The sequence below is a fragment of the Nelumbo lutea genome, chromosome 3 (assembly GCF_056320005.1).
Source record: "Nelumbo lutea isolate HS-2025 chromosome 3, American lotus-T2T, whole genome shotgun sequence".
Lineage (NCBI taxonomy): Eukaryota > Viridiplantae > Streptophyta > Magnoliopsida > Proteales > Nelumbonaceae > Nelumbo > Nelumbo lutea.
This window is the reverse complement of record NC_142686.1, coordinates 63188559-63210943: the sequence shown is the minus strand read 5'-3', so window position 1 is coordinate 63210943 and position 22385 is coordinate 63188559. Positions and strand designations below refer to the sequence as shown.

Genomic DNA, 22385 nt, shown 5'->3' with positions numbered 1-22385 from the left:
CAACCTTGTTAGGTCTTTAAAAGACTACATGCACCCTACCCGAATAGCCACACCATCATGCATCATGTTCCCTCCGAATACACTACAATTTGAGTTCAAACCTGGAATGATCCAACTCTTGCCTAATTTTCATGGTTTAGACAGTAAGAATTCATATGTGCACATTAGGGAATTTGAAGAGGTAGTGGCCACCTTTCATAACTAAGCTAATATTGCAAACATTGTTAGGCTGAAATTTTTTCCTTTTTCCTTGAAAGAGAAGCTAAGAGTTAGTTATACTATTGAGACCGAGACCCATAGGTATATGGGCAGAGATGACCCAAGATTTTTTTAACAAGTACTTCCTGCACCATAAGGCCAACAACCTTAGGAGATAAATCTCAACCTTTTCTCAAAAGGATAGTGAAACCTTATACCAAGCCTGGGAGAGATTCAAAGAGCTACAGTACCTGTGTCCGCACCATGGGTATGAAAGTTGGAGGTTAGTTAGCTATTTTTATGAGGGTTTAACTAACAAGGAATGCCAATTCATAGAGATGATGTGTAATGAGGAGTTTTTGCAAAAGAATCTTGAACAAGCCATAGATTACCTGAATGAGTTAACTAAGAAAGCCCATACATGGGCTGGACCTAGTGCTACTGATAATACTAATAGGTCATGTCCAACTAGGATTTACCATCTTAAGGAGGAAGACAACCTCAAAGCCCAATTAAAAGTTGTAACAAAGGAACTTGAGGCCTTAAATATGAGAAATAATAAAGTCACCCACACAGTTGCCAAGGTAGAAACTCAAACTTCATGTTTTCTTTGTGGGGGAGTGGATCACTTAGCTCAGGATTGCCTAACCTATGGTGATATGAGAGAGGTTTATGAAGAATAGTGTAATGCCTTAGGAATGTATAGGAAACCTTTCTCACCCTATTCAAAGACCTATAACCCTACCTAAAGGAGCCATCCCAATTTTAATTGGAAGGCTAATAAGAACCAACCTACATCATCCAACAATAATTGAAGTGAAGAGGTGCAACCATCTAGATTTCATCCTACACCTCAATACAATGCTCGATCGAATAGTAATCCTTTAGAGGAAATACTTCAAGCATTTATGGAGGCACATAATAAAACTAACCAAAATTTTGAATCTATTCTTGCGTAGGGGGTTGAAGAGAATAAGGATATCAAGCATCAGATAACTAAGCTTACCAATGTTCTTACTATATATGAGAGAGGCAAAATTCCATTTCATCCTTAGTCCAATCCGAAGGGGTCACATATGGTATAGGGATCCACCTTTGAACCAGAGAACATTAAGGAGGTCTACACTATCACTACTTGCAGTGATAATGTTTTAGATAGGCCTTTTCCAAGCCCACCTCACACAAATGTCACCATTTTGAGCAGAACTAAAGATGCCCCCTCAAAAGAGCCAGAAAATGAGGCTACGATCCAAGTAACCTTTCTCCAAGCTCTTAGATCTGGAGGAAATTTTTCAGACAACCAAGTTGAAATTTTGGAACATTTGAAAGAAGTTAAGATTAATCAACATTTGTTGCTGTGATTAAGCAAGTACTAGCTTATGCGAAGGTGATCAAGGATCTATGTACCATGAAAAGGAGACACCATGTAAAGAAAACTGCATTTCTGACAAAATAGGTAAGTGTAGTGATTAAGCAGAGAATGCCGCTAAAGTACAAAGATCTAGGGAACCCCACAATTTCCTATCATATTGGGATCTTGGATCTAGGAGCAAGTGTAAATTTAATGCCTTATTTAGTTTACTTGTAGTTAGGTCTTGGAGAGATAAAACCCACGTCCATGGTGTTATAGTTGGCTAATCATTCTATTCAGAAACCAAGGGGGATAGTGGAAGATGTTTTGCTTCAGATTGATAAATTCTATTGTCCTGTTGATTTTTTGCTTTTAGATATCCAAGCTGTAGTTGACAATGAATCGAAGATTCTGCTTATTTTAGGAAAACCATTCCTTGCTATAGCCAATGATCTTATTAATTATTGGAATGGCTTCATGAAGCTTTCATTTGGGAATATAACACTTAAGGTGAACATTTTTCATTTTGGCAATCACACTTTGAGGAGTTGCCACATGAGAGAACCATCCAAAGACATCTTCTATGGAGATACCCAATGTAGAGTTATCCCCAATACCTAAAAGATTGAAATATGCATTTTTGGACCAGGTAATATCTTTCCTATTATAATATCTTCTGAACTTAGTGTTGAGCAAGATGGAAAATTGATAAATCTATTAAGAGAACATAAGACTGCACTAGGTTGGACCATAACTGACATTAAAGGTATAAACCCATTGATATGTTCTCATAGGATTCATTTAGAAGAATGAACTATTCCACATCGAGAACCCCAAAGAAGATTGAACCCAATAATGAAAGAAATTGTTAAAAATGAGGTCTTGAAACTGTTGAGACACAGGAATCATATAACCTATATTTGATAGTAAATGGGTTAATCCTACACAGGTTGTGCCAAAGAAATCAAGGGTCACAATATTTGAAAATGAGGAAGGAGTTCTTGTTCCAACAAGAGTAGTAACTAGGTGGCACATGTGCATTGACTATAGGAAATTAAATGCATCCACTCGAAAAGACCATTTTCCATTGCCATTTATTGATCAAATCTTAGAACATGTGATTGGCCATCATTTCTATTACTTTCTTGATGGTTATTCAGGCTATTATCAAATTGAGATAGCTTTAGAAGATTAGGATAAGACTACTTTTACATGTCCTTTTGGTACTTATGCTTTCCATAGGATGCCATTTGGTTTATGTAATACTCTATATACTTTTCAATGTTGCATGTGTGTTTTCTAATATGGTTGAAAAATGCATGAAAGTCTTTATGGATGATTTGACTATTTTTGGTGATTCTTTTGATTCATGCTTACTTAATTTGAAAGCAGTTTTGACAAGGTCTAAAGAAAAAGGGCTTGTGCTTAACTGGGAAAAATGTCATTTCATGGTGTCTTCAGGTATAGTTTTGGGACACATCATGTCTAAAAGAGGAATAGAGGTTGACAAGGCCAAAATGGAGTTGATCTCTAAATTACCCACTCCTGAAATGGTAAGAGAAGTTTGGTCTTTTCTCAAACATGTTGGTTTTTATAGGAGGTTCATACAAAATTTCTCTACTATAATACAACCATTATGCAAACTCCTAGTCAAAGATGCTGAATTCGATTGGACCTAGAGTGTGAAAAAGATTTTAGAATTCTCATCACTAAGCTAACCACCACATCGACCATGCAATCACCGGATTCGAAGCTTCCATTTGAGATTATGTGTGATGCCATTAACTATGCAGTGGGAGCTGTTTTAGGCCAATGAAGAGAGGGGAAGCCCTTTGTTATTTATTATGCTAGTATAACTCTTAGTATTGCTTAAAGGAATTATTCTACAACTAAAAATGAGCTATTAGTTATTGTTTTTGCTTTAGATAAATTTTATGCTCTCATTTGTTCACCTATTAATATGTTTACTAACCATGCAACTCTTAAGCACCTTCTATCTAAGAAGGATGCTAAGGTTCGCTTGATTAGGTGGATTTTGCTTTTGTAGGAATTTGAACTAATGATCAATGATAAGAAGGGTGTTGAAAATGTGGTGGCTAATCATTTATCCCAATTAGAATTCAATAATTTTGTAGATGATGACCCACCCATTCGAGATGACTTTCCCGACGAGCATTTGTTCACTATTAGCCAAGTGCCATGGTATGCCCACATCATTAGCTACTTGGTTTCAGGTGAAGTTCTGTCGAACTGGAGTGCACAAGATAAGCGTAAGTTCTTGGTTGAGGTGAGAAATTTTTTTTGGGATGATCCCTACGTGTTTAAGTATTGCCCTGACCAAATCATGAGGCATTGTATTCTAGAAAGTGAGATTAATAGTGTCCTTAATTTCTATTGTTCTGAAGCTTGTGGTGGCAATTTTTCTATGAAGAAGACTGTTGCAAAGGTTTTGCAAAGTGGTTTTTACTGGCCTACTTTGTTTAAGGACACTAATGCCTTTTGTCATTCTTGTGACAGGTGCCAAATTTTAGGTACATTAACTCTCCGTCACATGATGCCCCTTAACCCCATCTTGGTTATTGAGATTTTTTACTGTTAGGGTATTGATTTCATGGGGCCATTTTCACCTTCTTTTGGTTATCTATGTATTCTATTTTCTGTTGACTATGTGTCTAAATGGGTTGAAGTTGTGTCGTGCCATACTAATGATAACAAAGTTGTTGTTAAGTTCTTAAAAGAAAATGTATTATCTAGATATGGTATGCCATGTGCGATCATTAGTAATCAATGGGCATATTTTTGTAATCATTCTTTTGAAGCTTTGATGTACAGGTATGACGTTATTCACAATGTGTTAATTGCTTACCATTCACAGACCTATGGACAAGTTAAGTTGGCTAATAGGGAGGTTAAGCAAATTTTGGAAAAGACGATCAACCCGAACTGTAAAGATTGGTCTTTATGCCTTTCTAATGATCTTTGGGCATATCCTACTGCTTACAAAACTATCCTTGGGATGTCACCATACCGACTGACTCATTTATGGGAAAGCTATCATTTACCTATAGAGCTCGAGTATAAAGCTTATTGGGCTATTAAAGCACTTAATTTTGATTTAAATGTTGTAGGTATTCAAAGAAAGTTACAGTTGTTAAACATAGAAGAACTGAGAAATGATGCATAAAATAATTCTAGGATCTACAAGGCTAAACTAAAAGCGGCTTATGATAAGCAGATCCTAAGGAAGAATTTTGAGCCGAACCAACAAGTGCATCTGCATGATTCCCATTTGCATCTCCACATAGGAAAGCTAAGATCTAGATGGACGACTCCATTTGTACTAAAGTGAGTCTTTCCTAACGGTGTTGTTGAGATTGAGGATCCAATCAATGGGAGAGTTTTCTAAGTCAATGGACAACAATTGAAGCATTATGTGGAGAGGGTAGACCAACCTGAGAAGATCACTCTAGTATCTCCAGTCTACAATTCTTAATCAGGTTCTATCTTTTTGTACTACCACTTTTATTTTTCTTTTCTTTTATTTGTTTTTGTTTTTCTTTTATAAGTTTCTTTTTTTTTGTTTCTTTTTTCTAGTTGATAAAATTGTAGGCCCGGTCTTAGTCCATCACTTAGGTGTCCCCTACCCTTTGCTTTATTATTTCTTTTACTTTTTTATGCCATTGAGGACATTGTCTCGTTCAGGTTGGGGGTGGTAGCATTCCATGCACATAATATGCACACTTTTTATATATATATTCTTCTTGTGTGAAAGAGAGACAACCAACACTTTACTTATTATTTTTATTATGGTAGTTTTTGTGTGAATAATTTTGCATTACATGTTTGAGAAGCTTAAAATGGATTTTTTGCTCTTCTATCTAGGTATGATTTCAAAAATGTTTGATTGAAGTCACTTTTCTATCTTAATTATCAAAGAATAACTTCTGAATTTTTTTTGCACACAATACTAAGCTTTGTGGTTAGATGGATGTTCAATATATAGCTAAGAGAATTGTCATGTTTAAGCGCACAATTTTCTAGACTCACACATCTTTTGTGAGTGAGTGGAGAGTGGAGGAAACAACTTATGAACTTTCATCGATCTATTGAATTGGTTAGTTGCTATTAGAATGGTATTACTTAGTTTGAGGAATGTTTAGATGATGATATTAGTCAATTTCCAAAAAAAAAAAAAAAGAGAGGGTGACCTAGTTCATGTTATGTTATGTGAAGCCTTTGGAATAACATATGTAAAATTAGTTATGTGAGAAACTCTACACTTTTCCTATTTTGCATTATAAAAAAAAAAAGACTTGTCCTATGTCTTCCAAAGGTGTGAGAAACTCTGCAATTTCCCTAATTAGTTATGTGAGAAACTTTGAACTTTCAACGATCGTTTAGCCAAGGGTAATGATTTTGGGCGAGACACGGTGCACACACGAACTTCTTACAAAGTCTTAGAAGACTTGTCCTATGTCTTCCTAAGGTGTTATAGGTCATCAAAACTCTTGATAAAATATTCACTAATTTACTCCATGTTCTCCAAGTGTCTAGGTTGAGTAGGGTATTCCAATCCAAAGAAACTCCTTTTAGGTTCTTAGATCCAAGTTGCAACATATTTGTACAATAAAAAGAGATGTGAGCTTAGGGACAACTAGACCCTTTGTATTTGTGAAATTTTGGGATTTTAACATTTTTAGGCATGTCAAGGTTGGGGTGAGGGGATAAATCATTGAACTCAATTATTTATTCTAGTTGGGATGTTTGTATGTTCTTCATGTCTTCTTTCATCCTGGCCAATTCTTCATGGTAAAGCACAATTGACAAATCTTACTCAATGGGAGGTTGATAAGAGGCTTGCTCCATGACGATTGCAAAGGGTTCTTTATGGTTTAAGAGGGATTTAGAATTTTGTTTCACTTGTATTGATGTTTTAAAATTGGTTGTCTAAAGGGCCTATGTTGTTAGTTCTATAAAGGTACCAATTTAGATTGTAGGCATCTGATGGGTGGGAATAAACTGGTGTGGGCTAAGGACTAGTTCTAGGGATGAAACATGCGATGACATAAGATATGCTCATGCAAATGATGAAGTGTGGGAAAAAACAATAGAAAAACATGACCAAACCGACTTACCCCTAGTATGCACCTAGATCTATTGAGGCTTCTATGGCTTGGCTAACTAGATATTGGATCCTAAGAAAGAATGGGTCGAGGTTAGACCTGACTTATAAGGGTATAAGATGCTAGGGGGAGGTTGAGGTAATAGACTTGGTGTAAAATTCTAGGGTTGTCAATTCTACGGTGACTACTGATTAAAGGAGTCCTAAGAAGGCTAGATGTGTAGGTGATTAGATAGGATGGATTCATTGGAGTGGGTCAAGGGAACTTACCAAGGATGTAAAAGAGAGAAAGAATCTATGGTCAACAACAATGGGTCCTATAAGGGGAATGTCTTAAATTTGTAGACCATTGTCGAAAATTAAAGTGCATTTAGGAAGTGAAAAAAACTAAGATTGAGCTTGAAGTTGGAAAACAAATACAATGTTTAAAGAAGCATTGAAAACTTTTTTTGTGTTTGAGGAATTTGATCAAGATTTGAAAGTGCATTCACGAAATTTGTTCAAATTTGTGGAATGTTAATTTTTGTAATTGACTTGAAATTATGGACTTGAGATTTGATAAAGAGACTTTATTTGATAATCCTTACAATAGAATCCCATGGTTTGATAATGGGCCTTTCCCTTATTGTGTTTTTGTTAATTTGATAGTTAGATATTAGGATTTGATGCTAATTGATACATTTGTTCTTTTCCCTTATTTTATTATTATTAATTTTGAGACCTGAGCAGCTAGTGGTGTAATTAAAAAAACTCTTGGGTTTTAGATAAGGTTAAAACTTGAAGGAAACACTAAGAGTAATTAGTTCCTATACCATGTTTGTGAAAACAATAACCTTTTTTTGATGTTGCTCCCCAAGAGCAAACACGTTGGATCAAATACCTACTCAGTTTGGAGAAGAGCAAGAAAGATATTTGCTTGAAAGTTTATGAAGGATCATGAGTATGTCTTTTCGATACTAGCTAAGGGAATATCAATCCCTACACCATATATGTACCTACTTGACACCCCAGAGTTTTGAAGATGTGAAGGTCCAAGTGGCCTTTTGACGTTATTTCTCAAGAGTAGCTCATAGAGATAGACATCTACCTAGCTTAGGTTCGGTTAAGGGAATGAAGTATCTTTTGATATTAGTTAAGGGAGGATTAGACTCTTACCATATATATCTACTAGATCCTCTCGGAAATTGAATACTTAGAATAGATCGAGGTGGAATTTTGATAGAGTTTGTTACTTGCTTAGCCAAGAGATATTCATAGGATAGAAGAGACCCCAAAAGGAACGGCCTTTTGATGCTACTTCTTAGGAGCTGAGCTCATAGAGTCATGCATCTACTTAGCCAAGAGACATGCAAATGATGAAAGGAGTTAAAAATGGCCTTTTGATGCTACTTCTCATGAGCTGACCTTATAGAGTCATGCATCTATTTAGCCAATAGATAGATACGGGACAAATGATGAAAGGGTTCAAAAATGGCCTTTTAATGCTACGTCTCAAGATCTGAGCTCATAGATTCATGCATTTACATAGCCAAGAGATGGACATGAGACAAATAACAAAAGGGATCAAAATGGCCATTTGATGCTACCTCTCAAGAACTGAGCTCATAGAGTCATGCATCTATTTAGCCAAGATGTGAAACAAAAACCTGGAGTCGAAAGATGGTCATTTGAGAGTTTTAGATTCTGATGAATATAGTTTTGATTTTGATCTTAACTCTTAGGTTTCTTATCCATAACTTTTTATTATTGTAGTTTGAACCTTAAGTGAAATTTGTAGATTTGTTTAATTGGTTTCATTTTTTTTATCTTACACTATTATTGTTATTTGGCTTTGATTTTATATTTTTATATGTTGAAGCTTACTTGGGATCTAGCTTAGACTAGGATAACATTTGGAAATTTGGGCCTAGATGTTGCATTCGGTGACTTTCATGGTGTTTTAGTGTCTTTTAATAGAAGATCAAATCTTCTTTTTTGCTATTTATTTTTAACAGGTTGAAAGAGTTCAAGCTTTTTTTTTTGTCCTACTTCTAAAGATGGCAACTATATAGTGTAACACTCACAATGTACTAGTCCTAATTGCACTACAATTTGTTTATCCCACTTTCATCCAAGGCTTCAATGTATGGGTATTCTAGGTGTGTGCATGGAATTGTTAAGTAGGTTCTAGACTCTAAGGTTCCAACAAGGTTGTTAACCTTCAAACCTCCACCCATGGATAAATGGACTTTTTTTGTTAGTGGCTAGTTTGAAGGTTTTGGTGGAGCTTTTGAAGACCAAAGTCAAGAAGCACAGACCTACTATCCTTCCCCTAACAAGTAAAATGGGATTCTAATTCTATTTACCTAAGAGTGTGTGGGTTGTGAGTATTCAAGCATGTAAGAAAAATGAATAGGAAAGCAATAAAAAAACAAGGGAAGAATGCAACCACATGTTTAAGTTTGCAAACAATCCTATAAGTATTTAGGAGGCCACATTTGGGGATTTAATAGAAGCTAAGTTCTCTTGCGTGCTAGCGCGTGCATCCATTTTGAATCTTGCTGCTAGCCGCGCTAGCGCTCAAGCCGTTGCGCTAGCGCGTGCATCCGTTTTGAATCTTGCTACTCCGGCAAAGCGCATTGCGGCCGTTGCTTGTTGCGCTAGCGATAGAACTGACGTATAGTGCAATAGGTAGGTTCCAAGGTGCGATTAGGAGGTTCTGATTTGCAATGAAATTGAACCAAATTGGGATAAGGTTGAACTATGTTGCGATGAGGTTGATCTAAGTTGCCATGAGGTTGATTTGAGTTACAATAAAGTTGGATTGAGTTGCGATTTTGGGATTTTGGGTTGCGATGAGGGTGATCTAAGTTATGATGAGGTTGAACTAATGAGTTGCAATTTTGGGCTTCTGGGTTGCAATGAGTGTGATCTAAGTTGTGATAAGGTTTGACTGAGTTATGATTTTGGGCTTCTGGGTTGTGATGAGGTTGAACTGAGTTACGATGAGGTTGAACTGATGAGTTGTGATTTTGGGCTTCTGGGTTGCAATGAACATGATCTAAGTTGCGATAAGGTTGGACTGAGTTGCAATTTTAGGCTTCTGGATTACGATGAGGGTAATCTAAGTTGCAATAAGGTTGGACTAAGTTGTGATTTTGGGTTTTTTGGTTGCAATGAGGGTGATCTAGGTTGCAATAAGATTGGAATGAGTTATGATTTTGGGCTTCTAGGTTGCGATGAGGGTGGACTGAATTGCAATTTTGGGCTTCTAGGTTGCAATGAGGGTGATCTAAGCTGTGATAAAGATGGACTGAGTTATGATTTGGGGATTTTGGGTGTGATTAGGATTTTTGGAATATGATGGGACTAAACCAAGTTGCAATTTCAACAAAGGTATGGTTTTTGGAAAAGCTTTGGGTTTTGATTTTGGCATGGGAATGGCTCTGAGGTGATTGTGCTATGAAGGTCTATCACGCTTAGCCTTCTTGAGGTGTGATTTTGAATTGCAAACTAGTAAGTCTTGAACTCACCAACGCAAAGCAAAAAGAAAGAATCTGAGTCTGAATAACACCTAGTAAAGGTCTCGGGTTTCCCTAGTAGAGTCACCAACTGTGAGCTCTAGGAAGCTCATGGCCAGCTCAAAGAGTTGGAGTCGCTACCCATTTTTTAAAGGAAATTGGCCCTCATTTTCATATTTGAAAAACTTGATTTAAGTCTTTGATAGTGACTCTGTCTTCCATGGAAAAGGCACCAGGAGATTTTAGGTTTTAAGAATTGGGAGAGGGGAGGTATTAGGCACCCCTCTCTCCAAGCTATGGTAGTAGCCCAAAATGGGAGTTATTCAGGCTTAGATTATGACAAAACACCAATTAACAGGATTACTCAAAGCTCCTAAAACCTGGAAAAAATGCTCCCAACTTCACCCATAATTGATTTGAGGTGATGCTATCGGGTCGTAGGTATTGTTTCCCTAAAACCCTCCTCTTTACCTCTTTTTCTCAATCTAGAGGAAGCTGGGAATGCAAGTTTCCCAGAATTTAAGGATTTTAAGCAATCTGAAACTAAACTAAAGTAGAGAGATGGGGGTTAAGAAGCTTACCTCTCATGTACAACCTTGAAACCAAATTTTCAGCAATTAAAAAGACTTCAAATGGAACTTGAGCAAGGCAGGTTCTAGGCTCGGTGTTTCTAGTGTTGAATCTGGAAAATAGGGGATGAGACATGAGCTTAGCTTCAAGGATTTCAGGGTTTCATGCAAACTAGGTACGTTACAAGAGTTGGGAAACTCTCTTCTCCCTCTCTCTCTCTCTCTTTATTTCTTTCTTTAGGGACTTCTCTTAGATTTCCTCTTTTCCCTCCCCTTTGGTCTCTTTTCAGGGGCCTCTCTTAGATTTCCTTTCCTCCCTCTTTTCTCAGGTCTTCTTTCTTGTCTCTCCTCGATTTTTCTCCTCCCTTTGTGCTCAAACTAGGTTAGTATTTATAGAGAATGGAGGGAGATGGGTCTAAAACTGATCCAGTTATATTGTCTGGAATTCAACAGAGGTTTTCCATAAAAATAGGTAAAAATTCTTTAAAAAAATAGATGTTCTGTTAAGCTTACCTATTTGGTGAAATTCTTTTTTCGATATGGGGGTAGTTTCCATGGGTTTTGTGCATCCAATAGAAGATTGGAGAGTGTCATATGTTGTAGTCTCGTATTTGGGGCTGTCAGTGGTAGAAAATATAAATTTGAAGAACTTTTAAATGCTATTTTGTCATTTCTTGGTTTTAAGTAGGGGTTGTTTAGTATTTTGAGCTTTTTAAAGCCTATTAGGCTCTGTTTCATTGGTCTAGGTGTTTTAATGAGTCAATGATGTGTTTGACATCATCCATCACCCTTCTAAGGCTTCAGGTTGGGCCAAATGACATGGCAATTTAATCTGGTGCGTTGAAAAATTATTTTCTTGTTTAATGGTCAAATGGGCGAATCTGGTCATGAAATTTGATATCTTGGGGTTTTCTGGGTCTATGAACACAGTCGTGAGGTTTGACCAGACAAATAGGGCCAGGATGATTGAGATTCATGGCTAACAAGTTTGGGTCAATAATATTTGTTGAAATAGAATCTTTATTTGATGAAGGGTCAAACGAGAGAGTTTTACGATGAAATTTGGTGGGTTGGCACTTTTGATCATCCTAAATCTAATGGGTGATGGATCTTTGATCATAGGTGTAGATTGATTGTTTTAATTCAAATCATAGTCTTAACTTATGGTTTTTCAATCAATAAAAGGGGTCTGACATGGAATCTTACATTTTCAATGGACAAATAGAGGTGTTTGGTTGTGAAATTTGATGTGTTAGGTTTTTTTGGGTCTCCGAACATAGTGGTAAGATCTGATTTGTCACGTGAAGTTAGGATAACAGATGGTAAGCTCTAATTAATGAGATTTGCTAAAATAGGATCTAGGTGTAATGGGGGTCAAACAGGTGAATTTTGAGCTACAATTTTGTGGGTAGACATGAATTAAGGGGAGGAGTCAAGTGGATGGTTCTAATCTAAGAAAGATATGATTGATCTTGGTAAATATTTAGGGCCATCAGAATTGGATCTTAATGTCTTTGTGGTTAGTTGTCGTAAATTCATGGGGGGATTCACTAGTTGATTCCTAGTGATCTTGAGGTGATGGATATGTTAGATTGATTTTGACTTGGAGTTTGATTATTGCATTGATCGGGGCCATTAAAAAGGAAGTTGCCATGATGAACAGTAGATTTTTGTAATTTAGCCATGAAAATTGACATGTAACTAAGTTGTAGTTTTCCAAGTCTGGGGATGATGTCTGATCAAGGTTCTTATTTGTCCTGTAGATTGAATTAAAAGGGAGTATTTTGGATTTTAGAGAGTGTCAAGTTGATCTGGTTGTATTTCAAGTTTTTAGAGTGCAAGAAGGGGCTACAAAGAGGTAGGGTGAAGGGACTGAGCAAAATTTTGGTGCTAACACCATGCAATTTACATAAACACCCTTTAAAATGCATGACAAAATGTTGCATTAATTCAAATGTAGCACCACGCCACCAACCTTCTTGTAAGGTTCAGTCATCCATGAGTGGTCAGGCCACATTAATTACAGTTTAATTAACAGCCATCACGACCTCCCTCAACAATAGAATATGCTAGTAGTTGAATCACTCACCATTCATAAATATTAAGTATCGAACAATCTGTTGCAACGTCACATAAGGGGGCTCCGCCTCGCTAAGCTATTAACGATAGCACCCTCTGCCAATCCCCTTCTCACTGATAGTAACCAGGGGGGCTTGTCACTCCAATAGATGCCCCTCCACCTACAGCTAGGGAGCAAAAGTTTACCAACCGAACATAAGTTCACCCATTAGTAGAAAGGAGACAGTCAGCAGTAGTAATTTCCATTGTCTTTTGCTAGTTTCCTCCCCATCAATGGCCAGGGGGGACTAAAACACACAAATAGAGCATAGTATTGATCATTGACAAGAATGAAATAACCAAATGATAGGGGGCTAAACTATGGAATGTAAGAAATCTCCACCGCAGACATTAGATACACATCATCTATCCAAAACTACAAAATAAGGTAAATTCCCAGACCCAATGCACACAAACAAATACAACATAAGACCTGAAAAATGAGGAAGCAAGTGCTTATCGACAAGCTCCCACTTACCAAACCCCTAGAGAATATTAAACGTTGTATTAATACCACATGGATGCATGCAAATAGCCTACAATCAAATTTTCTTTTGTGATGAACCCGCGATGCATCACAGGCTTGCAATGAACCCACGGTGCATATCGCAAAACTACGATAAACCTATGGTTCATCGCACTCTCTCGACAACTCAAGCCAAGGCAACACTGGGTCGAACCCACACATGCTCATATCTGCAATAAACCTATGGCTCGTTAAGGAACACATCAAGACACCATGCAAGGCTAACAAGATGTTGCCCACCAGGCGATGATGTCACTAGCGCCACATCAATTAAGGCACACGAGAGGTGGTAGCACATGAGAGTAATGAGGGCTCTTGAATGAAAGGAAAGTCGATCCTAAAGAAACAAAACTCCAATGGTGCATTTAATGATTGACAGTAAACACAATATCCCCTTTATTAATAGGAGGCAAGCATCTTTATTTCCTGCCTTTTATGATCTTGGGATCTTCCCCATAAATAGAGATCTTCCTCATATTGAAAGTCATTCATCACTCAAGAACTCTTTGCCTTTGACCTTCCCAACTCTACCACTCCAAACCTATCATGCTAGCCCCAGGTCTAGTCTCGCTCCAACTCTTGGTCTTTCTTTTTCTTTCAAAGAGACCACCCCCCAACCTACCCTTACCCTACCTATAGTTCTTAGAATCACTTATGTGAAAAGTGTGTTTTAAGAAGCCCATTTAGAGAGGAAAATCCCAAATAGATGCAACCTTAGACTAGTGAGACTGGAGTGTTCTCATTCTTCCTAGGGCATCAATAAAAACTCATTTCTTCAACTATGTAACCCATTTAATCATATTGTGTTGCCTTTTTTCTTTACTTTTTGGAACCATATAGCTCAAAAGAGGGTGTTTTACATAAGGCTTCCCTTTAATAAAATCATGTATATAAACAGCCCTTTCGTTTTTGTTTTTTGCAACCATACAACCCAAAGGAGGGTGTTCTATATAATTTCTCTTTAATAAAGCCATGTGTATTATGCTTGTATGCCATATGAAAATGTAAATCTTAATCTTTTCCATAATCTTTAATCAAATGAACAAGTTTATATTAGTTTGACTATAGGCTAAGAAAATTACCATATAGTATTTTTTATGTGGCTAAAGCACCAAATGACTTGTTATTATATAATATATGCAAAATAAAAATAATAAAAAAACTTTTCAATAGCATAAGGTGAAGAAGATACACAATCATTCCTTGTGTGATATAGACATTATATCTCACCAATGACATCATAATTCCTAATGTTCAAAACCTTCTATTCAACAAAAAAAAAATATATCCACACAAACGCATGTAGAAGATGAGCTTGCTACAAATACTTTTGTGTATCAATTATTGTGTAACAAATTACAAGTGAAAGGGCCAATATTCTATGAATTGGCATATATGCCCCATGTGATAAGAACTGATGGTGCGCGATCTGGAAGCTCCTAGCTAAAAGGTTATATGGATGCTAGTCACTTAGCGAGCTGGTTCAAACTCCAAGAAATCAAATCAAAGAACCCGGGTGGCTAACCTAGCGAGGTCATCGATGCTTAAATTAGTATTGTATTCTGGTAGCAAGACGAAAGCTTGAATGCAAGTAATCATGTGTACCTTGTGTTAGACAGTGTATGCTCTTAGCTCCAATCAGAATGATGTACCTTATGACATTTAATGTAAATGAATAAAGTATATATTTGATTCATGTTATTATAGTGTGTTTCTGTGTAATACCCTTAAATTGGACACATATGAGACTTGTATTAGTTTAGAATCTTCATAGTTGTTGGATAGATCTAGGGAGATTTATCCCACCAAAGCTGACACTGATGTGTTGCCAAGTTTGTTGGGTGGCTTGTCTTAACTGCCAAAGTGAGACTTGAGGAACATGCAATATGGGTTTTCTTGAAACCCTGAACCAGACCAGAATTCCAATATTGCTCTAGACCTTGGAGATAAATGAACAAAACTGGAATGTTATACCTGACCCCTAAACTCGATTATTATATTGCACTAGATGTCGGATTGGGCTATCTTTGATATGCCAATTAGTGAGATGTTTAGAGGGGGTCAAAACTTGGGTATGTTAGGACAGTCCAAGAATTCATCTGAGCGAGTGATCATAGTGACAGGATTAGCCTCTTTGTCAAACAAAGTGAATGATCAGGGATGCACTCTCTCTAATGCAAACCAAAACTATCGGCAATTGACTTCAACCATTGAAATTTGTTTTGCAAAATATTATGGTTTCAAAATGTTTGCAAAAATTTTTAATTCTTGGGATCCATGTGAGTAGAGAGTACAACACTATTTCCTACAATTGAGGGAGAGGTCCTCTCTTGTCGGGTAGTGTTTAATCAATATGGGCTGAGAGGTTAAGTGTATGAAAATTGAGGGTAATACCTGATGGGTTAATCCTGCATATGCCCATAGTCCTTGGGTTTTTATAAAGTGGCTTGACCCAGAAACCATTTAGTGTAAATGTTGGGCCCATTAAAAGCCCATGGTGATGGACTCAAGGTTTCATTATCTCCTACAGTGAATTCGGCCAGGCCTTGTAACAAAGGCTAGGCTGAACCCATGTGGCCGATGTATGAATCTAGGATTTAATTAGTAAGATTAATTAAAGAGGGGTGGTTCTGGGATTTAGATCAGTAGATAGGATAAGGGATTATCCCTATCCACTCAAAGAGCCCAGATCCAAATAGAGATTTGGATCAGAAAACTCCTAATTAGATTAGGAGAGTCGATCTTTATTTGCAGATAAGATAAGGGATTATCTTTATCTCTTAAGGAGAGTCTAGATCTAAATACAATATTTGGATTAAGAAACTCCTAATGGCATTAAGAGAACCTCTTTTTAAGGCTATAAATAGAGGATCAGGGCAAACCTCCAGTTCATCCTTCAGTTATTCTGATTCAACATAGAAGATAGCACACAGTTAGGCTGCCTCTATTTTCTGCTCTTTCCTTTTCCTGCTATTGCCGCCATAACCAGTTCGATCTCCACCTATAGGAGCGATCAAGAAGAGTTCTTTATATCATCATTTGTGAGAAAAGATAATCAGAAGTTGTGCTCACGTACCCTCCATTGAGTTCTTACTAAAGAATTCAGTTCTTGCTAAAGAACCACCCTACAGATTTTGCTCCACCCTATGTCGTGTCATCTTCAATGGGAGCGATGTTTGGTATTCTCCTTAGACGTAAACACCTTCGTTGGGGGTTACTACTACTCCGTATCAAATATATCTCTCTCCTACCTTTTGTTTTCAGATCTGGTCTAATTTAGGTGCAAGATTGATCCTTGAAAATGTAGTTTTCTAAAATAGGGAATGTGATTCCCACATGGGAGAGAGAAATTTTTGAAATTTTGCCCTACCTTCCTGTAGGGTCCGGCTATCCATATGATGGATCCCTCATCCCTTTGGTGGTAACAGAGCCCAGCTTCAAATCTTGAACCAAAATTAACCAGACTTGGAACTACGCAAATAGGCAGAAAGCATTCTAACCAATTTGTGTAGATTAATGATTTTTTGGGAAATTGGTTCCTAGATTTAAGGGAAATTGATCTGAAATTAAATTTTATAAATCGGATTTATATTTAGAATTGTTCTTTATATTATCTTGATTTATGGATTGTTCATACGGTGGAGATCGAAATCGCAAGAAGTCTACACTCCTATTGTTCTATTCATTCTTGTCTATAATTAATTCTTTTAATTTTTAGACAGAATGTATAGGAATTCTTTTTTATGTAATATTAATAAAAAATTAGGGTTTTTCTAATTCTATTTCATTTAAATTCGAAGCAAATCGCATAAAAGGAAGGAGTTTCGCAAATTAGGGTTTGGCTATCTGCGATTTGTAGTTTGAGAAACTACAAACTACGAACTAACCTCTGTTTTACAGGGTAGCAAATCTACGAACAGCCCTTCTATTGATTCTTGAATGTTTTTTATCAATAATTTAAATTTAGATCATAATCTTGAATTAAAAAAATCAAACCCTAAACCCATTTGAACTAAATTGGACTAAACTGGTTGGACCGAATCTGTGGTTTGATGGGGGCTGTTCTTAGCCCTAATTTTTCATTCTTGGGTCCAAGATTGATGGTTAATTGTAAGATGCAATTCAGCCCACACCTTTAAAATCCAGTTTTAATGTGTTAAAACTGCTTTAGCCCATTAACTGCATAAAAGCTATATGGACCGAACTGCTCTTTGCAATTTAGCCCATATACGTAGATAATATTAATCAATAGTATTATGGATAATTATGGGCTTTATTAATGGGTTTTACAGATATTAATTGATTGGATCAATTTTGTTCCTACATGTGATGTATGGATGTGTGATGTGCAACGTTCATGGGCCATAAGTATTTGGCCCATGTTGATATGATAGTGGCTCTTGCACACACCATGGTTGAATGCACGTCATTGACATGGTGTCCATAAAGATCATTAGATGATCTTCCTTCATGGTGGGCTCCACACCAGCCTCTTCCCCAAGAGGAACCGTGCAGAACCAAAGCCGTATAGGGCCCACCAAAATTTGGCTTTATAAAGGTCAATGGGAGCCACTTTGGTTTGACCTAAATTAAACTAAGTTGTAATATTTTGTTTCCTCCTAAAATATGGGTACATGTGATAGGAGATTCATATGATGAACTCTCTAAAGGCCTTCCATCATTAGCATGAAGATGGGTCCTTCAATAATGAGGAAATGCACAATAAAATTGGGTTATCCATTTGCTGCTAGATATGTTGGATTGTTTCATGAGATGATAGGAGTGTCATAGACCGATGTGAGAGGGGCCTATCTTAAAATGGAAGACTCTCTTACGGTACTTTGGCATTCACGAACATGATGGGTGCACACTCACTGGATAGAAAGGTTTAACCTAAAGTGGCAATGAACCTTGTCTGATAGAGGCCAAAGGAAAAGATCATAAGATAAGTGGATATGATCCTTCACAAAAAGGTAGTGGGGTTATGCAGCTGGAATAGTTGGCTCCATGCACCCTATGTGATTTCCCACATTTCCAAAGACAATTCGCACTTCGTCACTGAGACATGAGGGAAATCCTAGAGATGAATAAATGAAAATGGAACATAGATTAAAAGCCATATCTATGTAGATAACATGAATCAAATAAGGTTGTTGACTAATATTTTCTTTTTATTAGAAATGGAAAACAAAAAATTTGCTAAATTATTGGATGAAAATAAACTTAAGGACCTAAACTATGTTGACTGGTACTGTAACCCTATGTTGGTCCTGACACCAGAAAAGTTGGACAAAGTACCTAAAATTCCTACCTCGCAACGTCCGAGAGATAGGGCTTCTGAGGCCCGTAGGAGGGACTACCAAGAATGGTAAGAAAAAAAACCCCTTGCCCGTAGCTACATCATTGCATCCTTAGACAATCCAACACAATGACAGTTCGACCAGATCAAATTGTCCAAGGATATCTTGGACAATCTGAGGATGATGTATGAAGAGTAGAATCGTTCTACTCGACAGAAAGTCTTGAAACAGTTCATGACCGCATAGATATCCAAGTATCAATAGGTTCATGACCATTGTCTTAAGATGATGGGATATATCAATGAACTTGAAGCTCTTGGATCCGGGCTTGACCATGTCACTAAGGTGGATGCCATCCTAAATTCTTTGCCTCCTTCCTTCAATTAGTTCATCATGAACTACAACATGAATAAGCTAAATGTTGGCATCCAGAACTCAGTAATATGTTATAGAGGGTTGAGGAACTAATCAAGAAGGATGAGCCGATTGCCATGCTTGTTGAAGCAGGTAAATCAAGAAAGTAGAAGAGGAAGGCAAAGAAAAAGCCTTAAAAAAATCTTTTAAGTCCAAAAGGTAGAGGAAGGGCAAAGCATCAGATGCTTATCACTTCTGCAAGTAAGCCAGCCACTGGAAGAGGAACTATCCTCAGTACCTGGATTCCAAGAAACAAGATAATTTCAAATCCTTTGTCATAAAAACCAATTTGTTGGTAACTTCTACCTCCTAGTGTATTAACTCCAGGGCTTCAATTCATGCATATAATTCATTACAGGGGTTCAGGCTAAGCAGAAGACTGAGTGACGGAGAAGTGACTCTTTACTTGGGGACTTTTGCAAGTGTTGCAGCTACAACCATAAGAACTATAGAGTTAATTTTTAGAGAAGGAATCATTGTACTAAAAGGTTGTTTTTATGTACGAAATTTGAGAAAAATCTGATTTCAACTATGTGCGGATGGATATTCTGTGTTTTTTAATAATACAATTACTATCAAAAGAAATAACAAATTCCTTGCATACGGAGAACTTGAGAATGGTCTCTATGTTCTCCATCATTCTCTAGAAACTAACATAACCAAAACTACATCGGATGATAACCCCAAGAAAAAAACCTATGATACAATTAATCCCACGTGCCTGTGGCATTTTCGACTTGGCCACATCAACATAGATCATATCACAAGATTGGTGAAGGATGGCCCTTTCAATTTTCTAATTGTAAAAGATCTTCCAACATGTGAACCTTGCCTTTAGGGTAAGATGACAAAACAACCATTTAACTGTAAGCATGAAAGATGTACAGGCATGCTTGACTCTATACATACTGATGTATGTGGTCCCATGAGTATTAGGACAAGTAACCAGTATGTTTATTTTGTAACATTCACCAAAGATTACTCTAGATATGGTTATGTTTACCTAATGAGGCACAAGTTTGAATCCTTTGAAAAGTTTAGAGAATTCAGACAAGAAGTTGAGAAGCAGTTAGGGAGAGAAATTAAGACCCTTTGATCGGATCGAGGTGGGAGTATCTCTCTAACGAATTCAATGATTATTTGAAGGTCAAAGGGATAGTATCATAGTTTACTCCTCCTACTACACCACAAATAAACAGTGTGCCAGAGAAAAGGAACTAGACATTATTGGATATGGTTTGATCACTTCTTATACACTCAGAGTTACCCACATCCTTTTGGGGTTACGCATTAGAAACTGTGATATATGTGCTGAACCATGTTCCAACCAAATCAGTTCCAAAGACTCCCTATGAGCTTTGGACCGGTAAGAAACCAAGTGTAAGACACTTGAAGATTTGGGGTTGTCCAATAGATGTTAATGAAAGAATGATAGGATCCATCTAATGGATACCAAGAAAGGTGAAGAATGGGGGCGAATTTCAAAAAAATTTCCTACATTCTTCCAATTGGGAATCACATTCCCTATATTTAGAATACATTATTCAATAATCCTACTTGAACCATAAACAAACCAGATTTGAATCAAAAGAAAACAGGAAGGATTATACCTGATCCGAAAAAATAATATCTCCCAAAGTTGGTGTTCACGCCCAAAGAAGTGAACAAGATCCGCTCTTGCTGAAGATGACACAGTTGTGGATGGAACAGAACCAGCAGGGTGCATCCTACACACTGGATTCTTCACAAGAACCCTCTAGAAACCTTGAACACCGAATCCTAGTGTCTTTCTTGCAAGACTATTGTCAAGAACTTCTTTCTTGACTTCCTGTTGCTGTGAAGATCCAATCTTCCAACAGGTAGTGGCGGCGGCTGAAGGAAGAGAAGTCTAGGGACGAAGAGGGCAGAATTGTCTCTTCTCTCTGGAGTCTGTGAGAGATCAAATCTCAAATTACAGGATGTGTTTCTTGCTTCCTCAAACCCCCAGTTCGAAATCTGATATTTCTGCCGGGGTTTTCTCGTCTTTCTTCTTGATTAAGAAACCTCCCAATATTTTGGGAGTTATCCCAGTCCAAATCAGTATTTGGATAGAGGGTAATCTTAATCCTATCTGTAGATTAAGTTAGTTAACTCCTGATCTTATCAGGAGGTTACCAAATTCAAATCTAATTTGAATTTGGTCTCTTAGAGTGGATAAGGTCAAAGACCCAATCCTTTTACTAACACTAATCTCATATTTGCCCTAGGAACTGGTGATCATATCAGCCTAGTTCGAAATGGGCTTTTGGCCCATTAAGTGTTCAGTGTTTAACTAGTTTCCAACCTGCTGCCCAGTTGGGCTTCTTTGTATGGCGTGGGACTCAAGCATTGATCTACACACCAGCCACATGGGTTCGGCCCAGCCTTTATTACAAGGCCCAGCCGAATTCACTGAAAGACTCAGTGACCCCCTTGAGCCCATCACATAGACCCTATGGGCCCAACACTTACATTAAGTGGTCCCTGGGCCAAGCCATCTTATAAAAACCCAAGGACTGTGGGCAGGTGCAAGATTAGCCCATCAGGTATTATCCTAAATGGTCTTACACTTAACCTCTCAGCCCTTAATGATCAAGCACTGCCCGACAAGAGAAGACCTCTCTCTCGGCTGCAAGGAACTGTGCCACACTCTCTACTCACATGGATCCCGGGAATTAAAACCTTTTGCAAATCTTTTGAAACCGTACATATACATATATATATATCTTACTTTTCCATCAGAGAGAGTGCATTACCGATCATTACCATTGTCCGACAAAGGGGCTGATCCTATCACTATGACCACTCACTCAGATGAATTCTCAGACTGCCCCAATATGTCCAGGTTTTGACCCCCACTAAGGATCTCACTGATTGACACATCAAAGATAGCCCGATTCGACACCTAGTGATGTGTCATAATCGAGTCTAGGGGTCAGGTGTAACTTTCCAGTTTTGCCCATCTGTCTCCAAGGTCTAGGGCACACCAGTATCAGCCTTGGCAGGATAAATCTCCCCAGGCTTATCCAATGGCTGTGAACATTTAAAACTAACACAAGTTTCTATAAGTGTCCAGTTTTAGGGTCTTACACAGAATTATACCAAACAACATGAATCAAACATGCACTTAAATTTATTTCCACTAAATAACAAAAGTACATCAAATCCGATTGAAGCTAAGGGCATACAAGACTGTTTAACAGTTAAAAGAATGAGTGCGGACAAATTGGAATCCAAGACCAGTCGTTACCTATTCGTAGGCTACCCCA

The 22385-nt window shown here is 37.5% G+C and overlaps 1 non-coding gene across 1 annotated transcript; it reads right to left on the bottom strand.

The window, feature by feature from the left end:
- Positions 1-362: 362 nt before the first annotated feature.
- Positions 363-469, bottom strand: LOC148865312 (small nucleolar RNA R71). Its single transcript, XR_016112063.1, has one exon. It is a non-coding gene; the product is annotated as a small nucleolar RNA R71 (small nucleolar RNA).
- Positions 470-22385: the final 21916 nt, after the last annotated feature.